General features: G+C 42.5%; 1 long non-coding RNA gene across 3 annotated transcripts in view; it reads left to right on the forward strand.

The window, feature by feature from the left end:
• The first annotated feature begins 2,717 nt into the window (after positions 1 to 2,717).
• The window catches only part of LOC130187222 (uncharacterized), a 30,742-nt gene continuing 17,537 nt past the window's right edge, over positions 2,718 to 15,922 (forward strand). The window contains exons 1-8 of one of the 3 annotated variants that reach the window (XR_008830414.1): positions 2,718 to 3,688; positions 4,049 to 4,280; positions 4,543 to 5,019; positions 6,844 to 6,945; positions 7,267 to 7,406; positions 8,446 to 8,583; positions 10,859 to 10,971; positions 14,327 to 14,978. This is a non-coding gene — a long non-coding RNA (uncharacterized LOC130187222). Of the gene's footprint in view, positions 3,689 to 4,048; positions 4,281 to 4,542; positions 5,020 to 6,843; positions 6,946 to 7,266; positions 7,407 to 8,445; positions 8,584 to 10,858; positions 10,972 to 14,326; positions 14,979 to 15,922 lie in introns of those variants that run through there. The other 2 variants (XR_008830413.1, XR_008830415.1) reach the window with 2 other exon arrangements.

A 15,922-nucleotide genomic window follows, 5' to 3' on the forward strand; every position in this document is an offset into this window, starting at 1 on the left:
ATACGACCTGTTCAGAGTAAAAGAGATTTGGGCTACAGTTACGTCTCCGACCTGAAACTTGATACTTACTCTGACAAATACATCATGTTAAAATACATACATTTACAATCTTTAGCGCCCTGAAACTGTATTTGTAAGTTATTCTAGCTAGTAGCCTAATGCTTCCTGCATACATAATTGATGACTCTTAATTAAACGCTATCAGCGCTATTGATGTTCCCTAACAACCAGTTTACACAGTTACACATTAATCTATACTTGCTAAGTCATTTTATAAGTTTTAATGATGCAACCTAACTCAGTAAATCACTCACTTAAAACTAGCTAGTTTGTACTAAGAACTTAAGAAGGACTTAATGTCTTAATGGCCTGGTAATATAATCAATTCAGTTCATTTTAAAGGAGCATACACTATTTATCTGTATGTTGTTAGTTAGTGTGACTTTGCCTGTTGGCTAACTCTGGTGCATTTACGGTTATGTTACTGTGTGCCCCGTTAAATACATCCAAAGAGTAAAATAATACATAACATTAAAAAGTCAGATTTAGATTGTTTGATTGTTTATGTGGTGTTATTATCACCGAGCCACTTAACATCAGCTAGCAAGACCGAAAACTAAGGTATAATGATATTAGTGTGATAAACCTGTGAAGGTAAACTTCAGGTGGACTATCACCTGGAGCGATGGAGTCGGAGTGAACCAGAGTGTGACTCATCGTCTGTGAGAGCTGATATTATCTCCTCAGATATTAATTACTGTTGACTGTTGTATTGTTGACGACTCACTCACTCGGATTCGTGACTGAGCGCCGTTATGGTTTTGTGTGAATACCTGGCTGCAGTCTTTGCCAGTGTACCATAGCCAGACTCAGAGTGCGCCTCTGGCTAATTAATGCAAAACAACAACTTTGTGTTGCACCCCCCCATGTAAATTATGACGGCTTAACTTGTCAGAGAATCTCTTTTTTTTCATCTCAGGTGATGGCAGCTTCCTCCTTCTCAGAACAGCTTTAACTTTAGTGTGAGATCTAGTTTTAAAACATGATTTTACTTGATTTTCTTTCTGTTATTTTTGGTTCTGCATCCACGTGCACTGAAGCAAAGCCCATTGTTGGGTCCATTTCATACGATTGCTACGACTGGGTTACATTAACCCTTACGAAAAAGCACGCGCCCCGAATGCTTCACATATGAAATGTGCCCTGAAAGGAAACTCAAACAACAGAGACTCTACATTGAGGGTTTTTGAGACTCTGCAGGTCTTTAAAAAGTTTCTTTATTTCCTTGATTACAGGAGGTAATCTGGACAGCATCTCTGCACAGGTGAAACTGATATCTCTGGTCACCTGTGGAGAAGATGAACAACAACTGGACGTACCAACAAAGTCCCACAGCGTCACACTGCTCCTTTGATGCATCCATTGCTTTGAGTTTAGCAGCTTCTCTGTGACGGTTATTGCAGAAGACGCTTGTTACATGGACGTGTACCACGTTCAAAAACCATTAGATATCAGTTAGAGGATCTTTTTTATTGCATTTTTGTTGTAGAGCCGCAGAGTGCAGATAACAGGACATTCCTTCCTCGGTCTTCGTGCTCATGCATAAAAAACAACACACGGTGGTGATCTGATTACAGCGGCGTACTTACTCTGCACATCAAAGACGATTGTCTCGAAATCTCGAACGCATCTCGCTCTGTGTCGGATTAGAGATGGTTCCCACAGATCTGCTTCCGGCAGAAACCACCCGCCGTGTTGTGTCCTCTGATAGCATCTCTAATGAATAGGACGCTGACAGACAGACGTAGCAGAGCTGGGAGGGGAGGACGCAGCGGGTTCATGCCGAACAGGCAAAATGCAAATACCATCTTAACTATTTGACTCTCTTCCATGTTGCCACACACCCCGCTGCTTCTGTCACTGCCGCCACCCAGGTTTTTCCCGCCCAACACTTTCCACCTGGCAGCTCATCTCCGCATTGTTGTGAATGTTGTTGGTTGTTGCTGATGGCGGCCGGTGATGGCGCAGATCTCCCACCAGGCTGGCAGGTCTACCTGGTGTCAGGGAGCGATGTCAATCAAACATGACGGTTTTAAAATGCAAATAAGAAGCATTCACGCAGAAATGTTTGATCGGTGTGATGCGTAAACAAAGAAAAGACGCCACATCGCTCCTTCTAGATATGTTGAGCGTATTTTCTCACAGTGTCTTTATCAGATTCTGTAAAATGATAAAACAAGATATTTTCTGCTCATATTTCTGTCAAAGCTAAACGAGTAATGTAAATATGGCTAAAGGTAACGTTAGCCGAGCTCCCGTGAGGCTTTGACTTCACCCAGCGCTGGGAAAACACTACGCAACAAGAACCTACGAAGAGACGTCTGGGTACAAAATAAACCGTGGAAATGTCTGTTTGCTTAAAACCTGCTTGTTGTATCGTGTTTGAAAACCCTTCATCAAACCAGTGGTCATCCAAAACATGAAAATATATCAATGAAAAACCCTCCGGCCTTAAAAACATTTTAGCATTTTCCCCGTCAACTTCAGTTAAAAGTAGAAGTAAAAATAAAACCTCATACTGCAAACACTTCACTTACTACTCATCGTTTTGTGAATTTTTATACCACAAAGGTTCAATATTCATAAAACTTTCCCAGATGTCATCAAGCGAAGTTCAGTTCAGTTTAACAGAAGAGAAAGGTGTGTCTCCATCCACCAGTTTGTGCAGGAAAAATACAGAATAAAAGTTGTTAGGTTTGAGGCTGAAGTGGAAAAGTTGGGATATTGATAAAAACCAAATTCAACAAAGTGCAATAAAAAGTGACAAGTGAATAAATGAACTCAAACTCAAACTGAAATGTAATATTTCCATCACGGTTTCCATCGTTTGAGGTTTGATGCTCTCGTTGCATCATCTCTCCTGCTTTCACTACATTCGGATGGAAATTGAACTACTAATGCAAAAGTGCTCTTTTTATATTTTAAGACAATCTGCAGAAGCGTCTGATGGATGTTTACGACAGATCAGGTGATCATGTCCATGTTCGCCTTTTGTTTGGTCTTCCAGGTAGGACTGGTTAAACTGGGTGTTTGTCTGATTGTTCGAACCTCTTGTCGACAGCGTCCGACAGGAAACAAAGCGAAGACACCCAGAGGCCCGAGCTGTCGGCCGCTGGTCGTCTCTGCTTATCTGCACATCTCTTACCTGAGCTGTTGATCTGTTCGTGCTCCCCTCAGATCTACAGGGAGGATCTGGACTTAGACACATTAAGAAAAACTCTCACAATATTTGACTTTAGGATTAACACTGACAGGCTTTTAAAAGAGTTGAGGAGGGGGGAGGTGAGGATCTCAGGTTTCACAGTATTTTCCCTGGCACTTGAAGGCATCACTCTGCTGATGTATTACACTGTGACCTGTGGTCCTTGAATCCTTCATCATCTCTGTTTACAGAGCAGTTACATTTATTACTGTAAAGAAAATGAAATGTGAAAACAAACCCCAGACAGTTGGCAGTGCAGTGGTTTTGTCTTTTATCCCCTTTTGTCTCAACAAAAATAAAAGCTTAAAACCTCTTTCACCTGCACAGGTTTCCTCTTTAAAGGCCCAGTGAAGCGTGGCGAGCTGCCGCTGTGCTCTGCTTCTCCCCCGGCATGTTGCAGCTGGTCCGGGATCAAAAACACTGGAGGTAACCTGTTACTTTTACTCCTTCATTTGTAATGACTGTGATTCTATTTCATTTACATATTTACGCATTAGTTCATTTTTTTGTACTTTTGAAGCATCACAAACATTTCAAAGTTCAGGTTTCCATTAAAAAAGTTTCATTAGCTGCTCAGTTTGACCAGGAAACATTATATTTATAATATTCAATAGCATTAGCTGCTAAGTTTGACTTCCAACAGTCTCATGTCGAGGGAAAATGAATTACTGACCCTTTGATGGGTTGTTTGGATGCTGTTATAATGATCTTTTATGATTAAATTGTAATTAATTGTGATTATTGATGAATAACGGAAATATTTTTTGTCATTGTTGACATTGCCAGCTCCTGCAGGAAGTGAAGCACTGTGAGAATAATAAAGAGGATTAAAGAGGTGCACCAAAGTGACCAACAGGAGAGAGGTGCAGGTCTCAGTTAATTACAGTGTGTCCACACTGCGTCCTGTGACCTGCTCCAATCAGGCACCAGGTGAACACACCTGTGGGCGAGATGAGATGACGGTACATGGAAGAATGAAAGTGCAGAGAAGCTGCTTGACATATTGAAATATTTAAATGTGAGTGGACAAAGCTTGTTTTTGGTGTGTGTGTGTGTGTGTGTGTGTGTGTGTGTGGTGAGCTAATTAACATCTCTGTGCATGTCCAAGTGTTTCCTAATAGTCATAGTCTCAGTACAACTTAATACAGCTTCATCCTGATGGATGGGAGGGTGATGAAATGGACAAAATGTGTGTGAAACGTGTTGAAACTGAACTTCGTGTTGTTATTATCCCTCAGTGCCACATAAAAACGACTCTTACTGTTGATGTCCACCAACAGATTTATCTTCCATGGAGCACAGACAGGAAAAACAAGGCAAATCTCCAGCTGCTGGACGCGAGGAAGGAGCCGAGCAGTTAATATGTGACTGTTTTTGGACACAACTTTCAGCTTTATGATGAAAATATTGTCTCCACATTAATATTGTTGCCTTCAGTCCTGGTTCTGGGTGGAAGTCCAGTTAGAGTGACAGATCCACGGGTCTGACTGTTCACCGAAACACCGCAGAGATTTATAAAACGACAAGAAAGGATGAAGGTTCGTTATTGACCTTGGAGATTGAAGTTTGAAGTAGTGGAACTTTTACAGGCGAGACGTGGCCTCGGCGCTGGAGCTGCTTGGCAGGAGACGCCGTTGTTTTCCATCAGTTTTCCCAAAATTGTGACTGAAATCACGTCTAGATCCTGAGATGACACCTGATCGTACTCCATCCCCTGAAGGCCAGGAGAGGTGGACGAAAGCTCCGGGAAGGAACCAGTAAGTGGACCTTGTTTTTTTGTTGTTGTTAAACTTTGAGGAATAAATACGTCGTTCATGTTGCAAAGAAATCTGCCAGGAATTTGTTCTTGCCTGTATCTGACTGGCCGAAGCTGCACTTTGCCAAATGACATCATCGGCAAGACGCAGCTTTGAAACCAGTTCTCGCCAAAAAATGAAGGAACTGATCGTTTCTACTGGAGTTTTTCCAGGTTTGATACGAATCAGGTTCGTACGGCCTCCAGGAAATAACCTGGAGCTTTCACCTTCTCCTGCCTGATCACATGGTCCGTGTTCCCAAACTGACCCCCGGCCTTATTCATGAAAGCATCACAGCCTCACACAGAGCAACACACTCACCTGAGTCTGTACAGAGTTTAGCTCTGAACTGCACAGGTAGAGACAAGATTTCCCACTACTACTACTAGTACTACTACTACTACTACTACTACTACTACTACTACTACTACTACTACTACTGCTACTAATACCACTACTACTACTACTACTACTACTACTACTACTACTGCTACTAATACCACTACTACTACTACTACTACTACTACTACTAGTACTACTACTACTACTACTACTACTACTACTACTACTACTACTAGTACTACTACTACTACTACTACTACTACTACTAGTACTACTACTACTACTACTACTACTACTACTACTACTAGTACTACTACTACTACTACTACTACTACTACTAGTACTACTAGTACTACTACTACTACTACTACTACTACTACTAGTACTACTAGTACTACTACTACTACTACTACTACTACTACTAGTACTACTACTACTACTACTACTACTACTACTACTACTACTACTGCTACTACTACTACTACTACTACTGCTACTAATACCACTACTACTACTACTACTACTACTACTACTACTACTACTACTACTACTACTACTACTAGTACTACTGCTACTAATACCACTACTACTACTACTACTACTACTACTACTACTAGTACTACTACTACTACTGCTACTAATACCACTACTACTACTACTAGTACTACTGCTACTAATACCACTACTACTACTACTACTACTAGTACTACTGCTACTAATACCACTACTACTACTACTACTACTACTACTACTACTACTAGTACTACTACTACTACTGCTACTAATACCACTACTACTACTACTAGTACTACTACTACTACTACTACTACTACTAGTACTACTACTACTAATAGTAAGATAAGAGTTTCCTTAAAGTCTGAGTTCAGATTCCCTTCAGTATTTAAGCTTTTCTCCTTCTCTTAGTCTTAAACTCGAGGAATCACTTAAAGTCAGTTTAGGTTTTGCACAGAAGATCTGACCAAAGTTCACCGATGTTACGATTAAGTTAAATAAAAAGACATATTGATTTCATAATCGATGAGCTTTCTGCAGCCTGCAGCTTTATATTGATATTAATCTTCATGTTGTGCAGAGACTCTAGAAGGAAACTTCCTGCACTGTTTGATGAACAGGTGATTTTTAAAGCAGAAAAGAAACAAAAACAGGATTTCATCACTTAAACTAAAGAGATTACGTAACTTAGAAAAAACCTGGTCTTTGCATCAACTTGAAGCCGTCCGTCGTCCGGCGGGTGGTTCAGTAGGTGGTCCACCTCTGTTGGCAGGGTTTCCCCTGCGTGACCTCTGCTGGTGCCCGTGACCCCGCTGTGACCTCCCAGGGGTCACCAGAGGAAGGAAACAGATGTCACAGTTCTTCTTTTTATGACTTTGTTCACGTACCGAGTCCCTCGGCTCCGGTTCAACCTCGTCTGTTTGTTTTCAGAAGCTTTTCTGTTTCCGAGCCGTCAGGACGTCAGCTGAGGAACGGCTCCGAGGACCAACGGCATCTTCACTGGGTCTAAGGACATTTGTCAAATCTCCTGACGTGAGAGCTCAATTAAAAATGTTGAAATTCTTGCATATAATTATTTGTTGTAACCCCTCGTTTTAGAAACGATGACGTCGTTTCTTCAGTGATGTGATTGGCCAATATTTGGGGTTTTGTTCTGAGCGCTGATGATCCTGCTCAGAGCTACAGGCCTCTCGCTGTCAGCAACTGGAATTAGATTTTCCCACCTGGGGCCTGATGATTCACCGATGATGCAGGATGACATCAGCCCAATCAGTGACTTACCTGTTAGTCTGTGTGACGCCATGTTTACTCTTCTTGTTCTAAAGACGTTTGACTTTGTCTTTCACTCATCAGGTTTGACGGCGGACACCAACAGACGAGGACGATTCAACAAGAGCGAAACAGGAAGAAGACTGAAGAACAGAGCAGCCGTAACATCAACCTGTGACCTCGGTGTCATGAGGAGGATCTCAGAGAACTGTGCAGTTATTACAGTCAGTATCACAATATTGATCAGAGCTGAGACAGAAAATGAATCACCATCAGTTCTGATAATTATTTAACAGTTTTACTGGTTAGAACCGGTTCTGTTTTCAGATTTGATGTTTTACTTCATCAGACATGAGAGGAAACTGAATGTCTTTTGGGTTTTGGATTGTTGGAGCTGAAGACGTCGTATTTTATAATATCACATGTACAAAATCACATATAAAATAACTAATACTCAAATATGATTCAGCCAGTCAATAAGCAATAATATAGATTATCAGTTCTCCCTCAGGTAATCTCTACACTGAGAGAACCTCTGCTGCTTTTCCTCCGTATTGTCACCTTGATCTAAAGTCTGGAAAAACAGTAAAAATTCCTCACCTGCAGCAAAGCAGCACAGCGGCTCTCATTAGCAGAAATAAACCAGATTCCCGTGAGACGGGCTCCGTACTGTACGTCGCTTATTTAACTCTGAGACTTTGTTCTCCACTAACATCACGTCTGCTGAGAGAAAACCGCCTTTCATTAACAATTAACAAGTGCAAATGGTGCATGTTAAAGGATATAGTATATAAAGTAAAGTGTAGATGTAGTGAGCAGTGTCTTTATGGCCTTACAGGGTTTGATGGTCTGTGGTTGGACAAAATAACTTGTGTAATTTATAAAATACAGTATTTCAATTATTAAATAGCTCCTCAAAAGCATCGCTGAATTTTTATCTGCCACATATTTAAGAAAATTAACTTTAAATGAACCAGTTTTATACAATAAATGAGTGAAGCAACAACCTTTAATATTATTTATGTTTAAACGCTCAAAAGTTTTGATTTCATTTTCTTTGAACATAAAAGAAGTGTCACGCACCAGTGAGATGTTTGAGTCATTTTAAATCATCGGAGATTCAGACTTTTGGCGTTATGAAAGATAATTCTGGTAAAATTAGTCTTTTGATTTTTCCATTTGTTCTTTTATCTTCCTCTGTGTATTTGATGATTTCTGTACGTTACATCTTGGTAAATACAGTTTGAACCTGTTTATGAGCAGAGTCCGGGTGAAGCTGACTCCGCGGGCTCTGCAGGGCGGAGGGCGGCAGTAAAACAGAGACTGATCAGCTGCAGATGAGGACGGACGTCTCATCTCACTGGTTTTAAACACGGCGCCGTCCATCCCATAAATCAGCAGGTCGGTACCTGAACACTGGACCCGGGGGGGGGTGTGTGTGTGGGGGGGGGGGGGGGGGGGGGGGGTGTACGCACTGTACCGTAGAGTCAAACCTGTCGCTGTGCAGTAAACCGACTTAAACCAACCTAATGCTGCGTTCAGGTGCCGTTGGACGAGCAACGATATGAAGCTACAACCTGGAGAGAAACATTCACAGCTGATATCTTTCATCAGCTACACCAAGTCCTTCAAATTAAAAGACTACTTTTTCTTCCCTTCTTCCAACATAAAAACTATTTTTTCAACTTCCGGCCGGGGGCCTTTGGGTGCGCTTGTTTTTGTTAGTTTGCAACCCTACATATACAATTATACCATGGGTCATTTATAAATGTTAGAACTTATATCTTCATATATGCAGAGGACGTATATATGTGATAATAATATATCCCTTACAGGAGCATATTTATTATATCTGTGTATTGGCGGGATGAACTGAGGCCTGTGACGTGTTTATCTGCGCACACCAGCCTCTGATACCTGTGATTATGATCATAAATCACTTATTAAAAGCGTTTTTGCAGCACCGTGTTCATAAAAAGCGGGAAACATCTGGTGCAGTTGTTCTTCTGATTTACGCGCAGAGAGCTCCAACAGTTGTGTTTGGCGTCGAGCGCGTCACAGTGTGAAAAACACGTCTCTGCGCCTTCACATTAAACCTCAGCACCGTCCTCTGAGACAGATTCATCCGCGGATATCTGCCTCCGTTCATCTCACACAAGCTGCAGCCGCCGTCAAGACACGTGTAGCGGAGAAATGTGGAGGGACCACCCACCGCGGCGGCGCTGAGCCGGGGTCCGCAGAGGGCGGCCACTGCCTCCACAGGTCACTCGTGTCCGGCTCGTTAAACATGCAAACCGGTGTCAGTCCGAAGGAGTGTGTGCTGCAGCTTGACGAACATTTACTGGACAGAAGAGAGAGACGCGGTTCAAACTCAAACCCCGAGTCAAACACCTGAAGTCACAGCGCGTCGCTTCCATCCCGGAAAAGCAGAAGAGCCATAAATCTCCTGTAGATGAGTTACTGCAGCTCAGGGACGCGCCGACTGAGGTGTGTGTGTGTGTGTGTGTGTGTGTGTGTGTGTGTGTGTGTGTGTGTGTGTGTTTGGTGGGTGTGTGTGAGTGTGTGTGTGTTTGGTGGGTGTGTGTGAGTGGGGGTGGAGGCGTGTAAATAGCCAAGATAATCACGCCATCGCTCATGGAAAATGTCCAAACACGCAGGGAAATAGTCCCACCGAGGCTTTTCTGACTTTCCCGACCACGTGACCCGAGAGAGGAAAACAGTTTTCATGCCGGAGACGAAAAGCTGCGAAAACAAACTCATTTAGATTTTATTCACGTCCTGAGTGACTGTGATCTGATGATTTCACTTTCCTGCACTTCCTGTCCAGACAAAGGTCACATGACCCAGGAAAAGGTCTTAGATTTTACATTTTCTGAAAAGTACAAGAGCATTAAACTGGTTTCACTAGTGTGTGTGTGTGTGTGTGTGTGTGTGTGTGTGTGCGTGTGTGTGCGTGTGCGTGTGTGTATCACTTGGCTATAATTGGATATAATTGTCTGTTTTGTTTCCATAACACTGGCAGTTCAACCTTGAACCTGAATCATGTCAAGTTTCTATAATAAAGATCTTTTACAACAAACAAATTATTAAATGGTGCCACGTTACAATAAGACGACACTTATAAAGGATTTATAAATGGTTTATGATCAGGTTATTAATTCGGTTGTTGACACTTTATAAATCATAAATAAACAATTACTAAACAGGTTTAATACAATGATGCAGGCTCAGTATTTGGCGAGATCAAGTTAATGCTCACTACTTATTAATAAGGGAGTCTTATTATAAACACATCATCATTTATTGATTAGTTACTATAAGGCTCCTTTTACCAGTTATCAATTCTAGTAACTCATTAGTGAGATTAATGAGTTTAGCATTAACTAGATCTTGCCAAATAGTGAGCCTGCATCAGTGTATGAAAACTGTAATAACCTGTTTATTTATGATTTATAAAGTGTTAACGACCAAATGAAAACTGAATTATAAACCATTTATAAATCCTTTATAAGACTCGTCTTATTGTGAAGCGGTTCCTGTGAATATGAATGTTTGTGTTCAATCCTCCAAAGAGCAAACGAGCAGGTGGAATTATGTTTCTAAGCCCCGAGTGTTTCCTCTGTGTTTTCTGAAAAATCAATCACTGCGATTGACTCACTGGTATTTGGTTCTACAGGCTGCTCATCATGTGACGTGTTGTCAGAGGGGAGATAAGTTCACGTAGCCGTCGTCCACCAATCAGAAGGTGGGAGGTTCGATCCCCGGCTCCTCCAGGCCTCGTGTCTCTGGGTAAGTTACTGAGCCACGAACCTCTGACGGCTGATGTGTGAGTGTGAGGGAAGGAGTGAATGTGGCAAGTGTTGTAAAGCGCTTTGAGTGGTCAGTACCATGTCCATTTCTTTGTTTATTAAATACAGAAGAGCAGTGTGTGTGTGTGTGTGTGTGTGTGTGTGTGTGTGTGCGTTAAATGCATGTAATAATCTAGATAATGTCATGTATCTGTGTTGTGGTCCAAGGTGAATCATTGCAGCTGAATGTTAGCGACGTGAAGCAGCTGTGTGTTTGCTGTCTTGAACACACCTGAACGACTTGAGTCACTCAGTCACTCAGTGAGTGTTTCCCTGCACGTTCGCTCACAGCGGAGAACGGATCGATTCAGGAAGTGATTCAGTTCAGTTCCTTCATACAAAAAAACGCTAATTACATGATGCCAACTTGGGCTCTTGGAATTGGCAGCTGTAACTGATGAATGGATTAATCTGAAATCCTTCACAGATGAACAGATGAGAACACTTTGTAGCCGTGCCGTCAGAACACATGAGACCCTTTTAAACGCTCAGTACAAAACGTTACAGACGATGTGGTGAAGTGGCTCTGCTGCACGCTCAGCCCGCGCATCGTGTCGTGAACGTCTGAAGCTGACGGTGCGTCCAGCAGCCGGAGCAGATGGACACGGAGAGGCTGTAAAAATAAGATGGCTGCCAAACTGGCCCTGAGCTTGTTGCGTTAGCGGTTGCAGTCCTCTGGGTGTGCTGGGTCCAGATCCAGGACCAGAGGTGAGGGCGGGGGGGTCAGAGACAGTGACAGGTCTGACAGGCTCCTCACTCGTCTGTTATGTCTGCGGTCCTCTCCCCGTTCAGTCATCGCGGACCGCTCGGTCAGTGTTTGACGTCGGAGGGCGGGGGTGCGGTTACAGGCCTCAGAGACCGGCGGCACGTTGTGTAACCGACTTCAAAGATGGCCGGTCAACGGTCGGGCTGCTGCAGTATACACAACAGACAGAAGTAATAACACACACGGGTGGAACCGACTTCATGATATCATGGTGGAATAATGGAGACGTGGATCGGCCTCTCTTTCTTCTTCTCTGCTACAAAAACAATGAAACAATCCTCCGACTCAGAGTGAGACTTGCAGCAGTTTCACACACAGTGTTCATCAGGCAGAGTTCACAGCGGCGGCTCAGGGCGGCGAGCTGCCAGCTGGTAAATACACTGAAGGTTCAGTGAGATCTGGCTTTTAAAACTTGTATCTGAGCTCAGATAAAAATATTTATTATCAGTGAGAAGCTTCTTAATATTAGTTTGATTTATGAGTAAAAGCAAAAACAAAACTAGAATCACCTGCTCCTCCACTCAGACTAGTTTCAGGTCACATCCTGTTTATCCAGAGTCAGAGAGAATATGAGTGTGTAAGTGTTTTCTGTGGTCATAGTGACCTTGACCTTTGACCTTTGACCACCAAAATCTAATCAGTTCATCCTCGAGTCGTAATGAATGTTTGTGCCAAGTTTGAAGAAGTTCCATCTCGGTGTTTCTGAGATATCGTGTGCATGAGAATGGGACGGACAACCTGAAAACAAGATGGCGGCTCTGGCTGTCGCCGGCGCAGTGGAATAACTAGCGTAACGAATCTGTAAGAAACGAGCCCACAGGTCGTCTGTGCAGCAGGTTGTTGTGACATCATAGTTAGGTTTTGTTGCTAGGCGACATCTAATGGTCGTAGTAATGATGACAGGAGCGAAGGGAAAAGTGTCGGTGACGTAGAATAAAGAGAGACAGCGTCCACGTCAGGAGGAGGAGGAGGTGGACAGATGAACGTGACACAGGAGAGCGTTGTGTTCGATTCCCGTGTGAATGACTCGGGTACAAACGCAGTGAGGGCGCCGAGTACGGTGGCCCAGAGAGCTCCCAACACAACAGGACGTGTTTCCGGGGGCGATGAACAACTTGTTGTTCAACGCTTTGTGACTTTCGAAGGTAAAAACTTTGAACAACAAGTGCGTCCCAGCCGGGTTCATCACCTTTTAGTGTCCCCCGGAAACACTTCCTGTGTTGAGAGTATTTGCAGCTCATGTGTCAAACTGATGAAGATCTTTTCAGTTTTGTTTATTGGCATGTGTTTTCTTAAGTTGCTGTATGTTGAGCTCTCGGGGCCACCGTACCTCGGCCCCTACGGCGGACAGGCTGCAGGTGGACGTGTCATCAGCAGGTATCGAGTCCAGTGTCTCAGCAGCGAGTGCGAACAGCTCAGAGGGGGAAACATGAAGCTGGACGTCAGAGTTCGTTTCCTCGGTCACATTAAGAAACATTTAGTTCAAACTGATTTTATTAATCAGGTCATTTCTTTTCTTTTCCTTTTTCACACTGAGACAAATGTTACGTGGGAAAAAAGAAAAGAGAAATTAAAGCTGAAAACCACAGATGTTCAGTAAAGAAAAGAGACACACCCACACACACACACACACACACACACACACACACACACACACACACACACAGTGGAGCTGATGTGTTCAGACGTGTTCAGTGTCTGATCAGTCTCTACCTGCAGAGTGCTGCCATCTAGTGTCGAAACACACACCTGCACGTCTTCGTGTAGGAACCAGCAACTATTTTATTAATCCCCACATACACTCACTAATTACAGCCATACTGAGTATTAATCAAAATCTAATTAGTAACAAATGAAGAAGGATTCGTTTAGTTTCCCAGCAGCCATATTTCTCTCGTACATAACTTAATGTAATTAAATAAAAAACAAACAGAAATGTAATATATGACATATTTGTCACCTATAAGGGGATATATTATTATCACATATATACATGTATGAGGATTTATAACATATATGAAATAGTCAAATTTGTATATGTACATATATTAAAAATATCTATATTATTAATTTTTATACAGTTTGGTAACATGTTGCAACAATAAATGTAATAATATATATATAATTTTTATAAAACAGCATTAATTAGAGAAATTCTATTTGATTTTATATGTTTTTTGTGATAATTTCTCATTAATTTTAAACATGTCTATCTTCCTATTCTGGGTCTCAGATTTATGGACCCAACTTTATATAATATCAACATATATTCATAAGATGATAAAGGCCATTATTTCTGTAACATCTGTTGCTAAGCATAAACATACATATTTGTATAGGCTGGATATATAAATGTCAATATATGAAATTATTCCTATTTCTTATAGGTTTCATATATAATTTTTATGTGCTTTTATTTTATATGCACATACATCTCATATATGGAAATTCAATAGATTTGCGTAAAGGAAAGCACATTGATATAAAACATTTAACTCGTGGTTTGTGGTCTTCACACTCGCACCTGCAGGAGGAGAGGACGGCGTCCTGTGAGGGCCGAGCGCCGAGCGCCGCTCTCTCTTCACGTGCCGCCACAACGATGCAACTGGGAGTCGAATGGAGGCAGTAAAAACAGTTCCTTCTGTGCTCGTCCCCGGCCGGAGCGTCCGCAGCTGAAAACACTGGCTGTGTTTATGTTCGGGGGGGAAAGTTCACATCCATCATCCGTCTGAGACACTTTTAGCCGGTCGCTGGGCTGATGGGCCGAAGACAGAGAGGGAGACGCTGTTCTGCACACAGAGCGGGAAAACTTCACACAGACGCTGTGAAATGGAGGAAAGATCCTGGTGAAACTCAGTTCATTTTACTGCAGTGAGTGGATTCAACATCAATGCTCTGCCATCGGGACAGAAACCAGTCTGAGCCACTCAGGAGGAAGGCCTGCAGACAGTTACAAGAACGTTATGAGAGATAAGACGAGAGTTTGACTCTCTCTCTTTTTTTATTCTCCACCACTGTGTCCATCCAAATGAGTTACTTGCACTTAACTTGATTATTTCTTTGAAGCTATTTAAAGGGAAATATTAAAACTTTTTGATCCACTATTATTTATCTGGCAGATTGAGTCTCTACTTGCTTTATAGATTTAAGATTTACACAAGAGATTATGATTTAATAAAGTTTGATTTGAAGGCAACAGTAGAGGATGAGAAACTGTGATTTCCTCTAGGGTTTAAAACTCGGCCGTGTGAGTTCTGAGTCAGCGAGCGACGCTGCTGTGAGTCACTGAAAGTCACTTCATGAATAAATTGTCTTGATCGTTTTCATCCGATGCTTCTGTTTCCTCGGTCGGCGCTGATGGATTCCTGTTGGGTAAATTCTGGACTCGTACTCGGCCAGATCCAGACCACACAGTCCGGTCATCTACACAAATATCCTGGCCTCAGACCCGCGAGGCGACACCACCCACTGTATGTTTTCATTGGCCGCCGAGTCGACCGAGGACGCGATACATTGCACGTTTCCCTCCGGTGCTATTTAATGTGTTGACTCCAAAGCTCACAAATGCAGTAACTGAGTGAAATGATCTGAAGCTGAAACTGGACGAACAAACGGACCCGTCTATCTTCACTGTGCAGACACTGACCTCAGCGGAGCCGAGGAGGCTTGAGTCCTGCTGACATCAGTTTGGTCCAGTTTTACTGAACTGGACCGGAGCACAGAAACTTCAGGTTTCTTCCACCAGGATGTAGTGATGATCAGAATAACAACAGACCGACCGCAGAGGCTGATTCGCTCATGTTCCCGAGTCACACTCTGCCTGTTAGCTTGTTAGCCTGTTAGCTTGTTAGCCTGTTAGCTTGTTAGCCTGTTAGCTTGTCCTTATTCCTGCTTCCTTACACAACATTACACAACTTTTAGTGCCTGTTAGTGCTGATAACTGTTTTACATTTTAATTTAAATGCTTTTATTTATTTACTGTAAAAACGCACATGTAGCATCGACATAACCACAGTAAGTCAAGTGGAAACCAGGCAGCAACATGCAGTTCCTCTAACGACCACTAGAGTCTGGCTCCAACAGTGAGTCAGTCCCCATAGACTCCCATGTTAAAATGTCCAACTTT

This window comes from Seriola aureovittata, chromosome 19, assembly GCF_021018895.1.
Source record: "Seriola aureovittata isolate HTS-2021-v1 ecotype China chromosome 19, ASM2101889v1, whole genome shotgun sequence".
Lineage (NCBI taxonomy): Eukaryota > Metazoa > Chordata > Actinopteri > Carangiformes > Carangidae > Seriola > Seriola aureovittata.